The 16,099-nt window shown below is 39.3% G+C and overlaps 1 long non-coding RNA gene across 1 annotated transcript in view; it reads right to left on the reverse strand.

Moving 5' to 3' along the window:
- The window catches only part of LOC311436571, a 137,398-nt gene that overhangs the window by 28,837 nt on the left and 92,462 nt on the right, over window positions 1–16,099 (reverse strand). Inside the window, exons 7-9 of the long non-coding RNA XR_014692946.1 lie at window positions 8,599–8,674; window positions 8,341–8,428; window positions 5,740–5,858 (exon numbers count right to left, since the gene is read on the reverse strand). This is a non-coding gene — a long non-coding RNA (uncharacterized lncRNA). The remainder of the gene's footprint in view (window positions 1–5,739; window positions 5,859–8,340; window positions 8,429–8,598; window positions 8,675–16,099) is intronic.

Genomic DNA, 16,099 nt, shown 5'->3' on the forward strand with positions numbered 1-16,099 from the left:
AAGTTGTGCATCCATACTGAGATCAGAGGCTTCTTCCTCCTTGGAGACACATTGTTACACATACCCAGGCAAAAATATGCCTGTTCAAAACTGGCAGTAGGCGGCCAGTATTTTATGCCATTTTATACTAGGTCAGACTTATCCCTCCATGTTTTACACTGGACCAGACTGCTTTGAGAGCTATCAAGAAAGAGAAGTAAAAACTACAAAACCAGGAATCTGAAAACCAAAGTGCTGCATTAACAGCTGGTGACAAACACAGCACAAACACATCTGAGAAATCAGTTAACTAGCAGCATGTGATCAACCAAATACATGGGCTTTGCGGGGAGACATTAAGAAATATCCCTCCTCCCTGTGACCAAAGCATGCCTGCACTTTGAACCTTAATCATATGATGCTCCGATTTCCTTCCATTTTCCAGCTGCTCCAGTGCAGTCAACAGCACAACAGAGACTGTCAGGAAAGATCAGCCTGAGCCGCAATGCGCCCAGCTCTGTACTATTCAGCTCAATTTAGTTCTTCTAATAAAGAGCCTTGACTTTGTTTAATTTGGTAGAATTCAATCGTAACATTGTCATCTGCCAGAGATACAGCCCAAAGGATAAAATTTCCATTTAAACACTTTAAATGTCATGTACAGACTTATCTAGATGCTTGCCTGAATTTTTTGCTGTTTACAAGGAGGAGGATGCTTAGCTCTATCAGTTTACAGTGGCAGAAAGGAAAAGGCACTGTGCCAAAATGTATCAAATCAGATCACCATCATGAGCTCTGCTATCTCGGAAGGGAAAAAAAAAAATAAATTAATCTTGCCTGCAGGTGGGCAAAATTCAATGCTGCCAAGAAAAATGCAAGCAAAACTGCTTTTACCTCTAAGAAAAGTGTCTCCAGCTGCTGCATTATGGTACCAAACAAGTTCCACATGTCAGGCGAGGAATGCAGTGTGGTGCTGTAAAAAAGAAATGGCAGGCACCATCTGTATTCTTATAAATTCAGCAGTTGCCTAGAGAGTTGCTGCCATTGAAAGAACTAAGATTACTTCTCTGCTATTAATAAGAAAACTTGACAAGACTGAAAAGGGTTTGAAGGAGCTGTCGTTAGAGAAGTTTACATTCCACAGCATCTCCCAGCAAAGTGAATGTAGCATTGAAACATGGAGGTACTCACCGTCCTCTGGCTATCTGCAAAAATCCCCTGTAAATAGAACCTAGCTCTGGAAGAAGAAAGGGCTGGGACAGTAGCAGACCTATGTATTTTTAAAGCACTTTTAGGCATGTTTTGGTTTCACCTCTTATGAAGACTTCAGAGCAGCTTTAGCTTTTTTAGTGAGTGGGGGATGAAGTGTATACTGGACAGCCCTGCATGAAGCAGCCTTGAAATCTGTACCATGAAATTGGGAAAGATGTGCTTTGCAGCCTTGTTGTCAGCACATGTAAGAAGATCATCCAAGGCAAGGACCCCCTGTTTGTGTCTGAACTCCTACAGTCAATGGGAAGTAGAGTGAAATAAAAGGAGGATTAGAGTGATCGCTAAGGAAATCTTCAGCAACACAGCATTTTGCATTGGTAGGTATACTTGTACTGTTTACTTGTACCACTTGCTTGCAGATGTGAGAGAAGAGAAGGAGGCTGTGTGGTGTTCAAGGAACTCCGGGGCTTTCATCTACCTGGGCTGCCTGCCTGCATAAATGCTGCAGCCTTTGCTATGCCCAGCGTACCAGGAAAGAGAATGAACTTCTGCAGAGTGGCACAGAAGTGAATATGCCAAGGAGCTCATTAGCGTAATGCTGGTGCATTGCTCATTGTGAAGATGCCAGTTCCTGTTTTGAGCCCAGAGGGTGTGCAAAGGGCAGGTAAACAGTTAATGAATGCGGTTCTTTGAATCCAGCGGCTGAATCTGTGCTGAACTTTTAAATCTTTTATAGCTGTGATATTTCAGAGTCCTAAAAATGAATCAGAACATCTGACAGGTATGCCATGAAGTTCCATATACATGCCGTTCCAAGATTTAGCACTGAGCATTTACCTTCTGATATGCTGACAAAGGGAAAATGGTTTATGCAGAGGTCTTTGGGCCGTTTTGCCCAGGAAAAAAAAAAAAAAAAAAAAAAAAAAAAAAACCTGGTAAACCAGGGCTTTTTACTGCTCCTTTTCTCACAGAAAAATTCCATTGAAATACATGTAGTGGTTTCCCAGCGCTACCGCAAGCAAAAGGTTACTTCATCAATAAAATAACATTGGCACTCAAAGGCTTAATATATACATTACTGAGGAGGTGGCACTCAAGGTCAATATTGAAATACAGCCAGTAATGTCCCAAATGTTAAACTAATCCTCTGTACTTACATTGCCCAGTTCATCTCAAAGCTTATTCCTTGCTAAATAAACAGGGAACAGTTAGCCAGCCTGAATTACTGCTACAATTACAACAAAGCCCCTTTGCGGCATCTATTTACCATCCCACCAGAAAACTGTCCACTTTTGATGATCAGAAAATCCTGTATTTCCTAGAAAAGAAGTGTCAAGTTTCCAGGGAATTTCTAATTTTTCCAGAGCAAAATAAAAGCAGCATTTCTGTTTAGGTTTCTGCTTTAAGGTTATGTCTGAATATGCACTGATAACTCCTGCATCCTTGGGACCCACCCATTGCCCGTTTTCCCATACTCTCACACAGACGTTAGAAGCTTTGCTTTTCCCATACTGAACCCAGTACAACACCAGCTGCTGGTATCCCCATGCATTACCAAACCCACGTGGAGGTTTTCACAACCCAGCTGGATGATGCCCTGAGCATCCTGGTCAGGTCTATTTTGAGAGGAGGTTGGACTAGAGACCTCCTGAGGTTCCTTCCAGCCTGAGCTGTCCTGTGATATACTGGCCTGGGCAGTATGCAATCTTAGAGGATCAACAGGGGTACAAAGAAAGACAAATGAAGAGTAACTGTTACAGTAGGGCTTTGATTTTAGAAGGATTTTGCGGTAAAAGAAAAAATGTGAGATTTCTGCTCCAGAGGTTCACCTTTAAAATCTACTCAGGACAGTATTTTATTTTTATTTTTTAATTTTATTCCTCTTTAGGATATTATCTTGCACAGATCAAGAATTGCTAGCAATGATCACAGAATCACAGAATTTCCTAGGTTGGAAGAGACCTCAAGGTCATCGAGTCCAACCTCCAACCTAACGCTAACAGCCCTCCACTAAACCATATCCCTAAGCTCTACATCTAAACGTCTTTTGAAGACTTCCAGGAATGGGGACTCCACCACTTCCCTGGGCAGCCTGTTCCAGTGCCTCACAACCCTTTCAGTGAAGAAGTTCTTCCTAACATCTAACCTAAAACTCCCCTGGCTCAACTTAAACCCATTCCCCCTCGTCCTGTCACCAGGCACGTGGGAGAACAGGCCAACCCCCACCTCACTACAGCCTCCCTTGAGGTACCTAAAAAGAGCGATAAGGTCACCCCTGAGCCTCCTCTTCTCCAGGCTGAACAAGCCCAGCTCCCTCAGCCGCTCCTCGTAGGACTTGTTCTCCAGGCCCCTCACCAGCTTCGTCGCCCTTCTCTGCACAGGTGTAGATGATGCAGGTGTATTGTGCTGAAGCAGGGCGTGGTGTGGGTCTTTTTCACACATATGCTGTGAATTTATCTTTGTGATGTGGTATGAAGAACTCCTGAATCTCATCTAGCCATCTTCAGCTGCACCTAAAGCCCCATTGCTGCAGCTTGAGTCCCTCTTTCCACCAGTAGAGATATTCTGACTCAAAAACAGACATTTTTTCAAACCCATATCCATAAGAAGTATCCATAAGAAAAAGGAATTAGACATTCACAACAAAAATCCGGCAAAGAGAAAATAAATATTTCTGCTCCTTCCTTGATTTGAGTAAATGTACACAGAGAAGCAATTAAAAAAGGCTTAACTAAAATTGGTTTTCCAGATGAACAATGGTTTGGACAGTAGTGATTGCATATATAACATTTATCCCTTGGGTTAATGATAGTCTCTTCCAATTCTCCTTAATCCCATTACTAAATTAATAAATATTTCTTCTTTCCCAACACTATTCTTGAGCATTGTGTTTTGTTGTTGTTTTTTGTTTGGTTGGTTGGTTTTGTTTTGTTTTGTTTAAAAAAAAAGAAAAAAGGGGGGGGGGGGGGAAGGGAAGGGAAGGGAAGGGAAGGGAAGGGAAGGGAAGGGAAGGGAAGGGAAGGGAAGGGAAGGGAAGGGAAGGGAAGGGAAGAATTTAGAATTTGAGTTTGAGGAAGCTGCTTCCTCAGGAAAAACTTTGCATTAAAACTGATCTCAAACTTCCTCCAAAGAGTGTCACAGCCCATATGGACATGTTATGCCTCACTGGGAGACTCTTGGTACAAAACAACTAGGAGTATATAGCACAAAATAGTCACCTCTGCATCCCATCGCCGTAGGAACACTATTGATATGTGCACTTGCTACAGCTCCTAAATGTAAGTTTCCTACCACTGTACTGGATTATAAAACATTTTACAGTACCCTCCTAAAGATCTCCAGCTCCTCATTTTTCAGTTGCATGAATTTGAAATAGAACAGGAGAAAAACCTTGTGGTCATTATGTGCCCTTCTTTGTCTACAAATATACATGTGTGTGTGTTTGTAGATACAAACATATATATGCATGATCCTGTTGATTGTATATACATAAACAAATATGTGTAGCTGTTCATTTCAAAGATACTTAGTGAAACCCTCATTATGTAAATTATTAAGTCAACTTTATTTATAACCATAATTGCAGCACATAAACAAGAGTTAGTTCATCCCAAACACAACTGGATAGATCGGACAGATTTTTTTTTCTGATCTATTTTATCTGAAAGATTTTGATGTCTTTTGCTGTTTCCACTGTATTTAGTTAATTTAGAAAATGTTTATCCCAAACAGCACACTCAACTTCTTGCACATTTTTTTTAAGAATACCTCCTTTAAAATACCATCAGAGCACAATCTGGTTTTGTTACGCTCATTGACAATCTACAAAGCTTTTTTGTTACTTGAGCTGTGCTTATCAGCTAAACCACAAGTGGGAAGCACAACAAATGCTCCAGAACAATGACATCAGATACAGAAACTTTGTGATTACTCCTGTCCAACCAGCTCTTTATGAAAACTGCAGGTTGCAAAGATTAAAATTCTGCCTTGACTGGGTTCATTTTTTTAATAAAGAGGGGGAAAGGGAGCAGGGAGCCTTGGGAGGATCAGAAGAACAGATTAGCTGTCTGCAGAAACACTAGTTATGTATCATTAACTCCAGTGAAGCTATTCATAGTTAAAGTTGAAAAATGCCCAAGTTGACATTCCTTCCTCCCATGCTGTCAGGGGGGAGGCCAGACACAAGATTTTCCACTTCATCTCTCAGTTTCCTTTTATATACAGACTCTCAGCAAACTGCTTGTGTTGCCACAACAGAGACCTTGAACCTTCAAAGCTATCTACAGAGACAGACCCTTATCCCAATCAATATGGCTCAGCAAAGAGGCACTGGCTGCCCACACATATCTCTTTGCAGGACTGGGACTTATGTTTTCAGTGACTGAATTTACTTTTCATAAAAGGGCAGAATACCACTGCCAATTGGTGTCTGCAAAGCAAGCTAAAAAAAAAAAAAAAATAAATCTCATTTTCATAGAACAATAAGAATGGGTAGATGTTTTCTTTTGAAAGTCAGTCATCACTGACAGTGAAAAGTCAGCTCAACACCCACCTTTGAATCCTTTCCCTCATCAGGAAGTAAGGCACAGCTAATGGCAGAAGAGGCAATTTTTCTCCAGAAGAGAGAGTTTTGCATTAGGTCCAATCTGAATATCAACATGCATGACCTAAAGGAGAAAAAGACGCATAATTTCATTTTTCATATAATGCTAAGCACTGACAAAGGAAGGAGAATAATACAGCATTTCAGAGCATGAGCAGACAGAAACAAAATAGAAATCTGCTTGAAAATATGCCACCTGAGAGAAGAATTGCTCATTCTGTTGTGACACTGAGAAGAAGGAGAGTAACCCTGATGGAAAGTAACATTGGAAAGTGGAAGTTAAGAACAACTGAAATGCTTAAAAACAATACTGAAAACTAACAAGGCTTGGCCAGAATGTTCCCATCATTTTTTTCCTCAAAGATTTTTTAAGATCTCTGATCTGGAAAGTCTGATTGGCTCTGCTGCTCTGTGATGGGGAGTAGGGAAAGATAGGAGGGAAGGAAGGAAGAGCAGCTTTAGCTTCAAAGATGACACTGAAATATTAAGGCTCAAAGAATGGCAACTATACAATGACAAAGTAGGAAGGGAATAGCAGGAGCTAAAAGACACGGCTGCAGAGAGAGCAACGTTGCAAGGAGAGCATGCGTGTGTCTCCACTGGCCAGAGAAGCTACCTCCAACAGAGACAGCTACAGAACTGAAGTCATCTTGTCATTTCAATTCAGCACTGCCTCCAAGCTCTGCCGTGCAGGCCAGCTAATATGTTCAGATGCCAGACACTGTTTATTTAGGGATATCAGTTAGTTCTTTGGGGATCCCCACATGCTTTTGCCACCCTGCACCCCACCCTTCCAAGACAAGTATCTGCTCAATATATACTGACGCACAAAGGTTTCTTTAGAAGATCAAAGAGTCATTTATAGAAATGAAGAACTGAGGAGTTCATGGTGTTCCCATGATGTTTTGCTTTAAAGTCACTCATTTTCCAAGGGTAAGCCTACACTTCATGTTCAAGGAAGATGTAAACTTGTTCGGGTGAGGGTGCTGATGGAAGGACTGCCTCCCACAGAGGAGTTGCCTGTATTAAATATGTATAGGCTGACTAAACAAGATCCATAGGGAATATTAAAGTGCTTTAATAACTGGAGTGTAAAGACAAAGAAGAGGGAGGAATGTAGGAGCATATTAATGGCAAAACTGAAATTAAATAATATAATAAAACATCTCTGACATTTGCACGCTAATGACATGATGTTAATACTAGACCTGGAGACAGCCAGCAGGGAGCAATTCTGCATGGACTGCAAATGCTTCCTACAAAATCCAAAGAACTATAGCATATTCCTCTCAGCTTCCTTCTCTACATTGGTGTCTATAAAGCAAATATAAGATTCATAATGCATAGACCACCAAAACTCAGGTGTTCAGATTTGATTTGTGAAATATCAACAGCTATGAATATACCCTAATGTAGCAACCAGGAGCATGATTCTGCTGCATCATTTGTACTGAAAACCTGATGGCCGTGGGGGCAAAGTATGGGGTCAGTATCCAACACGGTAAGACTGAAATATAAATCAAATACATCTGTGTTGCCTAGTCAGCAAGGCTATTCTTTGTGTATTGCTTCATGAAAAATCACTCTATGTTGATTATCAGTACTGCAGCACTGATTATCCAGACTACAGGCAAGCTGTTTAAAGCTGAAAGGATGAGAACAAAACTTCTAAAATAGTCTAGAGACAGAAAACAAATATCTCTCCTTGGCCTTTGGGACAGAAATGTTTCTGTGCATGACACACACTCAGTGTGACACATCATCACATGTGAGTGGGACACGGGGCTCAGACAGTATCATATTTCTGTTCTTATAACCTTGGAAGTAAATTCAGATTTTTTCCTTTAGCTGTGTCAGATGGAGGTTGTTCAACTTAAACAAAGTGGAGGCAGGTCTATCTTCTGTAGTGCCTTTAGGAAGAACACAAAATTTTTGAACATGCATCTTGCAAAGTCCCCTTCACATTTCCTTGCCAGAGAGGGGGAATGCTGCTCTTAGCACACATACACACAGTCTTACAGGTGAAACAAGGGATTATTTACCATGCAAAATGGATGCTGGGATACTTGCTGGAAAGAAATGGCCCATCCATCTCTTGTGCCCAGTACTGGCTGGGACAGCAAAACCTTCAAAGCCTGGCAGCACAGAGAGGCCACAGATTCCCTGCAGATATAGGTATTTTCTTATACATTTTCTCTTGCTTGGAGGAGTCACACATCTCTTCTATAACTCCACATAGTTCTCATGAGTATAATAAGCCACCCTCAGCATCGAAGCAGGAGCAATAATGATGTGAGCCAGCTAAAGCCACCAGGCATGCCAGATGAGGCAGAAACATCATCCAACGTCATTTAATTTAAGGCATCACAGGCTAGAGTTTTTCTGAACTTTTGTTTCCATCTTCATGGTAATCAACCACAAACAAGCTCCGGTACTGCTGGCTGCACATTACTATAAATCTTTCTTAACAATTTTTCATAGTGTCTCTTCTCATGCAGGTCAGTACATTGCATGTTAAACTTCTACAAAATAGGCTTTGAGCTCACCTTAGAATATAAGAAGGTTGTGAGGTTTTTTTCCTTAATTCAGGAATGCAGATGCAGATGATCTCCTTCCAAGCAGAGATCAATTATCCTTAAAAAAAAAAAAAAAATATATATATATATATATATTTTTTTTATATATATATATATGCATGTCATTCATGTCTGTCCAAACAGTTAGGCAAAATCTTTGATTTCTGATACCTTAGCTTTGTTCGGCTAAATATTGGCATTATAGCTGCCCTTTCTCAGATTCCTTACCCAGTGGACTGTCCATGACATGCAGATACCAAAACTCTGAAGCCCGTGGTGCTCTCACAGCCCAGGAGAAAGGCTGCTGTGAACAAAGCAGAACGGCTGTCAGGAAATGGAGAATTTTCCTAAGAATTTTTCTGTCATTAACGGCACCTTACACTACCCAGCCCCGACAAATAATCATGCAGGAGGGGTCCAAATGTAATCTTCTGCATATGCCACGTGGAAGACTTGCAAAATTTATAGAAATAGGTCTTCTCATGTTAAACTGAACCAGGTGGGTGTTGAAGTGACTACGCTCTGTCTATGATTCAGTCTCATAGCAGTAAAAAACATTCTCAGCAAACTCTCCTCTCTGTATGTCAGGAAGATCTTTCCCAAATGCCAGACGGGGGCTTTGTGCAGAATCTGAAGAGCAAGCTTTCCTTAGAGCAGTGATTTCAGCAGCTCTGTGCTCCCCCCCCCCTCCCACCAACCTCTTTGTCCCAATGTTCTTGAAGCCAATTTCATTATGCAACTTTCCAAAGCTCTTGGGCAATCTGCTTTCATTCTCCCGCTTTCCTTTCCTTATCAGTATTTATACTCTTAACTCCAGTACCTCATTCTTTACACATGGCATGTCCCTCTTTCTAATGCTTGATTACTTTTTGCACTCACTTATTCAGAGTGACCTTTTTCACTCCTAGTGTATTTATCGCTAGATGGCTCTCATAACCCTTGGGCATATTGTCATTTATCTCTCAACCCCTTCTATTCCCTACCCTTCCAACGTGGCTTTGCTTAGTATCCCTTTTGTTCCTCCAAACATTGTGCTGCTGAAAGCAAAGCATTTTAAATACTAAAAAGAAAAACAAAACATAATAATTAATTGTTGCCTAGCTGCTTCCACACTATTATGTTTTCAGTTGTTGTGTTTGCATAGGGAAAGAACAGCCATATGCTTTCAATGCAAATGACTTAAATTTCAGATTAAGGAAAACAGCAGTAAGGCAGTTCCACTGGGAGGGTGGAACTGCAGAGGGTGTCCCTTCCCCAGGAGGAGCTGGGAGGGCAGCATGGCTGCTCCTTTTGCAAGCCGGCTAGATGGGCAGATAGATGCCTGCCAGAGCAGAGGCAGCACAAAAGTGGCAAATAGCATCAGGCCACGTATGATTCACCTGCCACATCTTTTCCAGTAGAAAAGTAAGGCAAGAACTGATTCATTCTACAAAGAAAATCTGAACACAATTTCTGGATCTTAATAACCTGTGACATTTTTAAAGCACAGATTCACAAAGCAGTGCAATCCTGAACTCCAGTCCTCACTTCCAACCCTCTCTTCTCTCATGCATTATGAAGGGAATTAACCACACACTATATTGGAAACCTTATTGTCCGGTTCTTTAATACATCTTGTTCTATTTAAATCTAGCAAAACTGCTGTTGACATGCTGATTTGAAGGTCGCTTAATGAAAACTGGACTAGATATTTTGTGAAGATGGACAAGCATCTTTTGAACAATAAACAGAGGCCCAAAACCTAGCTTTTTGGCAATTTCAATGTCTCCAGTATTTTTCCAAACCCCCAAAAAGGCTAACAATATGATGGACTCAAAGACCTGGGTGTCTTTTGCCTTGTACACTGAGTCAGTCAAATCTGGCTTTTTGTTCTCTTCAAAAAGCTAACATGAAAATCCCCTTTTCTTCCCACTTCAAGGTATAACATATCCTGAACAGGCAATTACCAAGGATTTTCCTGCTCATCCAAAGGCAAAATGGAAACGGTGACTGAAAGTAAGCATCCAGCTGCCTGTGTTGACTGAACAGTGATGCAGTAACCCATCCTTTGCACAGAATATACATTTTTAGCACAGAAAAATGGCAGAGTTGCAAAATATCCATAATCCTGAATGTACTGCTACCTATTTGCTTAAGAATATTTAATACTTAGAAACAAACAAGAAAAAAAATAAAATAAAAATTAAGACACACGGTAACATATATACTTGCATGGTTGCTGACTTCTATTGCCAGGATTTTAGTTTATCAGAGCAAAAGTGTAAGGACTGGTAAACAACATAGCATATTTCCCCACCTGGGCAGGCCAAGAGACAGTTCTGCAGTTCCCTACCTAGAAAAATAGCTGCATTGAGTCTATGTGGTGGTTTGTTGCCACTGAGCATGGTTGCTTCTGAGCAGTCAAAGCAATCTAAAAGTCCTGTCACTCTGTGGGTTTCACTTTCCACTTGGAGACGTGAAGAGGCCAATTCACTTCCTCCCTGCCCTGGCAGCATCTGTGGCATTACCCTTCCTTCCTTTCCACAGTCAGTATTTGGGAGCCTTACTATGACTAGACTATGAAACACTGTTTAGTGTAAGTCTCATGTATGCTTCTCTCTGCTTCTGCTGGGCCAGTGCTAGTTGTTGCCTCGCAAAACAGTTGTGTACACCTCTCAGACCTAGTGTTTCAGGCTGTCTGCAGACTCAGGTGTGCACCATCTTGCAATTCCATTCATATTGTTAGGCTTTCCCTTGGACCTACAGCCAATAGAAATTTGCTTTCTATTATGAATATAAGTTTAAATAGTGATCTAACCTGAGCTAGGGCTTTAAGTATGGGGCATGCAGTACCCATGGTTTAACCAGCAGAGACAGTCTGGAATTCATCTTTGTAAGATGCACGCAGCTGCAAGTCCCATGGCTGCTGATCCCATTTTCCTGCTCCTAACCTAATGTAATAGTTTTGCTGTAGTTGGATGGCAATGGAAAGGAATTTGCATGACATTTTACCTAAAGCACAATGAATAATAACATGCTACTGGCTTTTTTGTTGGACTGCAACTCTTTATGAAATATTTCACTAGTTCTACAAATATACTTTTTTTTTTTTTTTGACATTCTTGTTAAATTAGCATTTTACCCTTTTCATTTATTTAAGTTGATCAGAAACATTAATGTCTTGTACTGTATTTCAATGACTAAAATAATAAGGTGCAAGTGAAGTACCAGTGTAAAATAATGAAATATTAATATCCTGTTTGAAAACTGTGTGATTCAGTCAGCACTGCATTCATTCAATGAGTTAAATGCATAGGATCTGGCATCCTCAAATGAACTTGTTCCATTCTCTGAGCATGTCCCTTTTTGGGGGGGACAGAAATTATACCTGACAAACATCCATTGTTTTTGGCAACGGTCTGATGGGGTAGGTTAGCCTACAGAGAAAATATTGTGTTTTTGCTTCATCTATTTGGTTATTCTTTTGGTCTGTGTTTTTCATAAACCTTCTCAGTCTGTCCAGCTAGAATCTCTCCTTCATTCAGTTATTTCTTTCTTTATTAAAAAATAAAAATAATAATAATATTAAGAAGGAAAAAAAGAAAAAAAAAAAAAAAAGAAAGAAAAAAAAAAAAAAGGAAAAGGAAAAAAGAAACACCATTAAGAAGCATTTTCCCAAAGTCAAAAAATGGAAATAAATTCAGGAGCCTGTGTGAGAGGCCATGTTCATGGTCTCAGGAGTAGCTCATTAGCTTGCAGCACTTTTGATGATGAAGACTTTGATTTTGGTACCTTAATGAAAATGCAGGAGCCCAGCTGGAGTTAACTCCAGAGCCATCAGTTCCTATGGTTCAGAGAGATGCCTGCACACCTGACTTCCCAGACCCTCACGTGGGCTCTTATATAAGACACATTTCCCACCACAGCTTCTGGTGATACCTCTTTGCTCTCACACAACTACATGTCCAAGCCCACCCTCCTGACATGCCCTAGCACTGAACAAGCAGAAACTCAAGGAAACTTGGTTTGCAAGTTACAGATTCATAATGGTAGAAGAAGCAAATTTACAGATAATCCACCTTTGTACCAAAACACCCACCAAATATAACAGGTTTCCTTGTCTTCAGGGAAAAAAATGGATCATATAGACCGAGGGTAGCAGGTGCATGGGTACAAGCACAGTGGCATGAGCAGTGGTTAAACCAGGATTTGAAGCTATTCAAGTTTCATATGTGTTTTAAATATAAACTTAGTTAGGAATTCCCAGACTAATTTTTATAGGTTGAATTATTTAGAAAACATGGTTCCCTCTCAAGGATTCTTCCCTTAGGTAATTGATAAATATTTATAACCCAGACTCCCCGTTAATGAAGATTTTTGCCTGGGAATAACAATTAAGAGTCTTTGTCAAAATCCCAAGTTGAAAATAACTGTCATTCAAGTGTTATTGTTTTTGAGTACGTTTAAAATATTGCCTTCCAAGATCCAAAGAAAAATCTTTGCTGGCAAGTTGTTTGAAACAATGCCTAACTAAATGTGAAGGGGCTTGTCTTAACAGCATACCAATGAGGTGTAACTGGCAATCAGGTGTGACTTGTTTAACAAATTAACAATATGTTTCTCTAATAGGAAATTTGTTGCTCCTTATTCTGCATTGAAGATTTGCAGCTACTTAAAAAATCTACAGAGACTTCCAACATAATTAAGGTTAAATTTACTTTGAAATTCATGATGGCAATATAAAAGCAAACTAGCAATATTGTACATCTGGAAAATCACACTTTCATGAAATTCTTTAAGCCTTTTGTTAAGGGTAACTCATTTATACCTAAAAATAAATGAGAATTCATCAAACTATCAGTAACAGCTGTATCTAATTCTGAGGGTTTTGTGTTAAAAAATCAGAAGTCTTAATCTTATTCTTATTTGATTTGTAAATATTTCTAGAGACAAGAGGAAAAGGATTTTGAGGTTATACAGATAATCATAATTCATTCCATGCTAAACTGACGATCTGTTCCTGTTAGCTAATTCCACAAATTACTGCAGCATTTATCAACTTGCTGTGAGTGGACATTTCTGAACAAGTTTGGTCTAATCATAGATTTCTGTGCTTACTCAGCTCAGTAAACAGATGTCTCTCCCTCCCCATCTAAGCAGCTGAGATGTGACAGTTTCTGTGTCAATAGGTTACTTGTTTCTATAGCCTGCATCTGCTCCAAAGTATCCCAAAACTGCAGAAATATTTGATGAAGGACCATAGACTGGAAGAGCTTTTCATGGAATCTTGTTACTTCACAAGTCCTGAAGTTCTTTCTATTGCTGTTTTGTTTGGTTGGGTGGGTGGGTATTTTTTTTGTTTTGTTTTGTTGGTGGTGTTTTTTTGTTTGTTTGCACTTTTTTTTTTAACTCCAAACATCTGTATGCTATATATAGTTGAAAGATACATAAATACAGTTTCTCCCTTAACAGATAAGCACTGTTTAGTGTATATTTAAACATTTAAAGAAGATGTGACAAGTGTTCATACAACGCACCCATAAAAGACCATATTGAAACTTAATTTATGAACTTATGTTGGAATTCATCCATTTTCTTAGCGAAGATATTTATCCACATATATGTAGATCACAAAAAAAAAAAAAAAAAAAAAAAAAAAAAAACACTCTGTTTTGACCAGTGCTTTAGTTTTTATAAATAGGCAATAAAGCATATAAAAATTATTTGCAAAGTCCATACTGAGAAAAAACATAATCAAAAGACACTGAAAGCTGGCCCACTTTGGAGGACACTGTCATAATGGACCTCCTGAGAAGGAGAGTATTTCTGAGGAAGTATCTTAAATGCATTCTCTGAAGAATAAGAAGGTATTTTAAATACTTTTTTTTTTTTTATCAGTGAACATTTTAATTTTGTTCATCTTTAAATGGAAAATCATATAGTAAAGGTATTCAACACCTCCTCTGTGCTGTCTGTTTCTTTTCTCCAGACAAGTTGTACTTCCAAATCTCCTAAGCAACAAGCCAGCTATAGCTTCCCTTTAGAGACTATTCTCACCCTAACTGTACTTATTTTTTTAGTCTGAAAGTTCTTCATAAATTGCGTTGTAAACGTTATTTTCCTTCATTGAACCCCGCTTCACTCTTCCTTTTATTCCTTTATTCTCTTTGCATACCTGTAAATTCTTACCCTCCTTAGTGTGTTAATTCGTTCTGCCTTTCCCCATAACAGCTCTCCTCCGTGGTCTTTAAACTCTCTCCAGCTCATTGGTATCACTGCAGGGACCAGGTTCATGTCTGGTATCTCAGAATAGCTGAAGCTTTAATGATTAGCTAGAACAAGACCCCTGTGTTAAAGATGGCAAAAATTAGATGAGTTAATCCCAACATTAGTGATCAGAAAAGATCGCAATATCATCAGCACAGCAGCCTGCTTCCTCCTTTTAGTAAGATTTAATATTATGTACTTAGTTTACATGAAGATTCCTGCATGTCCTAATGCACTTAATAATAGCCTTGGTTTATGTGGATTTTTTTTTTTTCCCAGAGGAGAAAGAATCATATAATTATATAATTAATGAGAAAGCACTTCTTTACTCTGAGGGTGACAGAGTGCTGACACAGGCTGTCCAGAGAGACTGCAGAGTCTCCTTCTCTGGAGATACTCAAAACCTGCCTGGATGTGATCCTGTGCAACGTGCTTTGGGTGACCCTGCTTGGCAAGGAGGTTGAACCAGAGTATTGCCAGAGGTCTCTTCCCACCTCAGCCATTCTGTGACCGTTCTGTGACCTCGTTGAACCAGAGTCAAATATTTGCAGGAAAAAGAAAAAAAAATGTAGGAAGTGTAGCCAATTTTTATCTTTTCAACAAAAACATAGAAATTAATATTTATCAGACATAAAGAGTCTAAGAGTATCAAGAGTTTACTGTTAAACTCAACCAAGGTCGAAGGGTTCTTAATATTTAGGGTAGCATATGAATCATAATCACAAATCATAAAATGCATGCAACATAACAGACATTTTACTTTCTTTTAAGTCAGCTTTCTTCAATTTCAAATGTTATGTTTTTTCAAAGCTAATTTTTAAAGCCAAATTCCATGATGGTGAAAGCAACATGGACTGAAACCAAAACATTTATGTCTTATCATTAAGCCAAAGACAATGTACCACGTCCTTCTGTTTCTGATTCCAGCAATGAGTGCTGAAAGTTTACAGGGGTATGGTACAGCAGAATACCTAGCAGTATAAATAAAAAGATAATGTTAAGGCACAGTTCTATTCTTATTGACTATTATTGTATTTAAACCACACATACGGAGAGCAAATCTGAAGCCATCTGAAATATGTTTTAAAAGAAAAAAGAAGTTGCCCCTCGGATTCATTTGGGTGATGGGGAGGGGGAAAATTTTGTTATACATCACATGAAATATCCTGAACAAGACCAGTCAATGCAGTTTCTTTTTGTATATAGGATTATTCTAACCCAACAAACATTCATCATAGTCAGGCTTTGAAATCATATCACAAGTTATTAAATCCCACTGCTCCTACTAAGTGTAGGAGGTCTTCTAATTATATTATTCTACTGACATTATTAACTTTTGTGAACTTAAAGACCAACTTTAGTTTTCAGGTGTATCCAAGTAACTCTGATGACACCTGTGAGAGCTCTACAAATATAACCAAGATTTTAGTCTGATCACTGATTTCTGACCATATTGCCATATCTTTGTCTTGAGAACTAACAG

This window comes from Aythya ferina (assembly GCF_964211825.1).
Source record: "Aythya ferina genome assembly, chromosome: 4".
NCBI classification, from domain to species: domain Eukaryota; kingdom Metazoa; phylum Chordata; class Aves; order Anseriformes; family Anatidae; genus Aythya; species Aythya ferina.